This window comes from Octopus sinensis, linkage group LG13 (genome assembly GCF_006345805.1).
Source record: "Octopus sinensis linkage group LG13, ASM634580v1, whole genome shotgun sequence".
In the NCBI taxonomy this organism is placed as follows: Eukaryota; Metazoa; Mollusca; class Cephalopoda; order Octopoda; family Octopodidae; genus Octopus; species Octopus sinensis.
Window position 1 is genome coordinate 69,115,105 of NC_043009.1, and position 6,000 is coordinate 69,121,104.

Below are 6,000 nucleotides of genomic sequence, written 5' to 3' on the forward strand. Positions count from 1 at the left end.
GTATGTTTGTACACACACCTATTCAAAGACACAGAGCTGCTATTTATAATTTTGTTCTAAACTCAATTTCTTTCCTTTTTTTTTTTCTTTATACCCCACAAAAAATACCCAAAGCAAGAAAAAAAAATGCTTATTTAAACACTCCAAAAGCATTTCTGTACAAAACAAGTTTGTGTCTTATTGGGCAACGTTTTCTTTGAAATCTATATCTATCTCATTATGGATATATCTCACCATGGATATATATCCTACCATAGATATATCCGTCTTAGAAGGGCACAATCAAAGATATTCTATGCAAGTTGTATTATTTTTGAATGTCTGAAATAACAGCTGTCTCCCTAAATTTCATTACAGAATTTTCATACAAAACCTTTTGCAGCTAATTAATTACTGTGATGCTGTTTACAACAGTAGCAATAATAATAATAATAATAATAATAATAATAATAATAATAATAGCATGTGTTTTAGTGAAATTATCAAATGGATGTGGTATTTAAGTGAAGCTTGAGTTTGTAGGTTGTTACCCAGAGTTTTACTGTTCAGTAATCTGTCATACAACCTGTGTTATTCTTACAAATTATGCAGTTGTTAGGTGACAGTTTACCAAGTATCAAACTCAAGACTAGCACAAGAGTAGAGCTACAGATTCAAGTGTTTTATATATATATATATATATATGTATATACAGACACACATACATATATACATGTATCCACTGCAACAATACTTATGATATCCCAGTTGCTTTCTCAGTTAATATCTTCTGTAGACATAATCAAAAACCTCATTACCAGAAGGTGTTTGACAGTTGGTTTCCAAGTTGGCGCCTTCATATCACATCACTGGTTCTTATGCTGCAACTTTCATTAAAATCCTTCAACTCTTCTCTGTTCCTTATTTTATGGAAGCTAAATAAAAGGCCACTTATTAATGTATCATTAAATTCTGATGTTCATAAAATATATTGGTTGCCTCATGATTACACCATAATTACACAACAGGTGGATTTAGTAATTTAACTTTAGTCCCCGTTGTTGTTCTTCCCTGAAATAGATGAGCTCCTTTGATGCTTACAGCTCTAGCTGTTAAATCCTATTTGAAACTAGATCCCTTGTAGTTGAGCTTCCACACAGAGTACCAAGGATTCTTGTGCTGCCATATATTATATTCAGATCTAATCTACTAAGAGTTACAACATACACAGCACCTCTCTTCAATATTAACAGTGTCAGCTGTCTCTCTAGACCCAAACACCATTCTAGGTTGCTGACATCTCATAAATTTTGGGGGCACAGGTGCTTCGTTGCACTAAGTCTAGTTTCACTTACTTTAATAAAGCCACTTCCAAATTTATTTCATTAGTTATGAACAGAATTGACAGTAAAATGGAATGTGATATATCCTATCTGTCACTCTCTACAAATAGTCACTGCATGCCAGTGTCGATACAGAATGGTTCTTATCCAAGTTGAATTATAGTTTATCTGAGACAGTCGTCTCTGTTAATCTCAGACATTTGATTCTCTGTACCAATAGAAGCTCAGTACCAAGATAGCTTTATGCCAAGCATGAGCCATAGTAGATTGGTGCCCAGCTAACTCTGTGCCAAACGCATACATTAGCAGCAAAAATGATTGTTACTTATAGCTTATGTATGGATGGATGGATAGATGTATGGATGGCTGTTTCCCATGTTGATAGAAATTATATACAATTGTGAATGTAACTTTGCTATGTAGGTGGTTATATTCACATAGAATGGGAAGTTATTTGTGAATGGGTAACTTTGACTTTTAGTTATGATGGTATTCAAGGAACTCACTTGAGCTGTTACCGGAATGTTTACTTAATTGTTGAAGTTAGTATTAACAACACTAGAATGCTGCTTACCGACTGCCATCATCCTAATAATCATCATCATAGTCATATTTAGAAGATGATGGAGTCTTTGTTTGTAAAATTGCATGTATATTCACATTTCCATGGTGAACTTATTATTAGAATGTGAATGTATTCATGAGCTGAGAAACTTGCCCAAGGAGATCACAGGTTGTATACATAGCAATTCATTTGACAGGAAGATGATGAATGTCATGTCATTCTGTGACCGTTTCGTAACAACTTTATCTGGATGTATAGAATTATGTATAATAATTACAGCTATACTCAGAAACAGGTGTATATATGTATTTACTGCATATATTACATCAGTTATATATAATATAATAAATATATTTATATATAATACTTACACATAAACACACAAACATTAAGTTAAAATGATGATGTCATATTTCCTCTGAGCAACTATACATACATGTCTGTGTGTATGTACATACATACTTATATATGTATATATGTATGTATGCTAATTTACACATGCACACACACACACACACCACACACTTGAGTATGAACAGGGAGGATGAATGCACCTTCACAAATTGTTGGGTTGATTTTAATGTTTCTGATCTTTAAACAATTGCTATCTACGGACCAAAGGAAATGGTATATATTTTACTCTAGAATGCAGGAAATATTTGAATGTCTTATGTTCTGGCTAGATTCAGAAAAAGTGGTTTGATTTCTTTAGTTAATAAAAGTAACTGTTGGCAGAAAATTCATTCCAAGAAGAGAGAGTGAAGTTGGATAACAAAAACAAACTGGTGTGTATAAAGGCATGAGTATAAACGAAAATATGAATTGTAAACTAGAATTAAAAATATACACAAGAGAGAAGGTAAATTCATAGCTAAAATTATGTGAAGTGTGCAAGGGAAATAACTTACAAATTTAAAGGAAGGAATTTTCTTGAAAGTGGAGATTAAGAAAATATTACAAAGTTGGTATCGAGATCCTACAATTTAAAAATTTTCATGGTATTATTTATTTGGGGGATTGCACCATGCACATAAGTAGTTATTACTCTATTATAAACCTCCCAAATATATAATTCTAAAATTGTTCAGAAACTATTGAAGCTTCTTGGCCTCTTTGTTAAATTCCACATCTTCATTTTCTAGAAGTTATTCCTTATTAATATTATGTTGTTTTTAATTTTCCTTTCAATTTTTAAGTTGCTTACATCATACAGTTTTAATTTCTCTTTTTCCCTTCCTTCCTTTTTACCATAAATTATAAATTAGCTCTTCCTAAATATGGTTCTTTAGGTTCTGATAGACCCATAGACAAAATATATCTTTTCAAACTAACAATTCTGGATTAATTCAAATTCCAGAAAATTCACCATGGTCACTTTTGCTGTGGGAAAATTTTGCCATAAAAGAGGCAGATAATTAGACTGCACATGAGATAACTCGTTTTAAAGAAATTACCTTTCTCTAATTGGTAGGTTAGTCGATGAAGTTGTCATTTTAAGAAAACAGCTATTTTTTTCTCATTTTGCAATTGTTTTATGGCAAATTTTCCTACGGCAAAAATGTCTACAGCGAAGTTTCCTATAACCAAATATTTTATTAAGTCTAAAATATATCTTTGAGTACTGTATTCTTTACTCTAAAAATGTTCCAGAGTGTGACAAGTTCAAAAAGAAGCTACGTCTTGTATTTGAACTTGTCATCCTCCGCACTATCTTTATTCATATATATTAAGCATCAAGTTCCAGGAAATCTTGCCACAATAAGGAATTAAACTACCCAAAATGGAAACAAGTTTCACATTGTGGAATTATTCAAAAATTTTCAGGAACGCAATGTTTTTATAATGCAGGGATATTTATAATATACATCTGCAATTCTACGCACCTACTTATTATTTCCTGAATATATATATATATATATATTTACTTCACACCCGCCTTCCATAAACTCTCCAGTTTCATTTGCTAATTAATGAGATCCTAACATTTTTCTGCATCCAATGAAAAGCTTATCATCATCATCATCATCATCATCATCATCATCATAACATTAAAATATTCAAAACCTGTTATTATTATATAGGTATATAATTAGTTTCCTTTGATTTGTTTATGACAGAGCCTAAAATATCAGAAATGAGATACTTGGAATATTGATTTGTGGAGTTTTGGCTTCCAATACACTCTATATATATATTATATAGAGGGCACTATTACACATAGATGCCTCATGCTAGGAGGGACTCTTAAAGTCAAAACTACTAAAATAAATAAACATATTTTTTTCTCTTATGAGGTTTTTCACACTAACTACTTGATAAATTCTTATGAAGATTTTATCCTATTTTTAAATTATATATATATATATATAATATATATATATATATATATACACACACACACACATACACATATATATCTTGTAATATGTTTGTATGTGTATTCACACACACACGTGTGTAGCTACATATATATGTATATATATACACATGCACATATTACTCACACACATACGTATAATTTGTCAAGGAAAAATATGACACATTTAACAAGAACTTTCTAGAATAACTCAAATATCCCCGATCCAACTCTGCCCACGTCTCTCCTCCTCCCCCCCTCCATGAAAAAAAAAATGAGAAATGTAAATTATTTGCCAACTGTGGTGTTTTTGATTTTATGCTCTTAATCGTATAAAATCGAAGCCCATCATTTGCCATATTTACTGAATCGAGAGACGTAACACCAAGGCCTACCAAAGAAATGAATATTTTATTTTGTAATTTTACGAAATATCGAAAAAAAAAATGAAGTTTCCCAGTTAACTCCCTTTATTGACCCTCTCACCTCATATTTCTTTCTTGTTTATTTTTTCTTTATATTCCACAAGTTCTTTCTTATGGAACATAAATAAGAATAATACTGGTTAAAAATGAAAATAGATGCTCTATTTTTTACAATTTCAGAGTATGTGCATTGTTTTAATCAACATATATAAGTACATCTGGTGACTGGTGTCCCTCTATTTCTGTATTTCCATTATTACCAGAAAAAAGTTATTTTGCTTTGTGTTTTGTTTTTCTTTAAATATTATAAACATGCATTTGTGTTGATGTGCACATTGCACACAAACATACGCATATATATGCATGCACACACATGTTCACACAATCGGTATGTTTACCTGTATGTGTGTATATATATATATATATATATATACACACACATATATACACACAATATATATACATATGTATATAATACATATATTATATTATATTATATATATATATTATATTATAAACATATATATATAAATGCTTTAATTTAATTATTTAAACAATTTTTTTAAAACCAAAACTATGGAAGTTAAAAAATTAAAAGCATACTTTAATGGTTAGTAGTACTAACCATTGATCTGTATTGATTTTTATAACTTGCATTGTTTTGACTTAAAAACATATTTAAGACATATATATTATATATATATATATATATAATATATATATTTATACATATATATATATATATATATATTTATACATATATTATATATATATTATATATATATATATACATACATATATATATATTATACATATACATATATATATATATATTATACATATATATATATATATATATATATATATTATATGTGTGTGTGTGTGTGTGTGACTCTGAATTAATGCTTTCTAAGTTGCAATGGGAAATATTACTAGTTTTCACTCCTCATTGTCTTTGTAGGACACTCACCCTTCACATCAACGCACATCTATCATAATACAAGACCTGACCCAACCAATTCTGACTAGAAACTCAGAAAAAAAAAGTGAAGAAGTTACTCTCTGCCCCTTACTGCTCCATGAAAAATCCTGACCATATTTTTGCATCATCAACAAACAATAATCCCGTCCCCAAAACCTTCCCAAAGAGAATTCTAATGAAAACATGGGGTGGGGGATATAGATTTGACTGGAAGATAAAGATTATAAGGAAAAGAACTTTTGACATAACTCAACGAAAGCAATTTGGCCAAAATTACAGAAGAAGGGAGCCATAGATGAATCTAATATGGTCCAGCCATCTTATATGACATGGGTTCAATCTCTGTATGA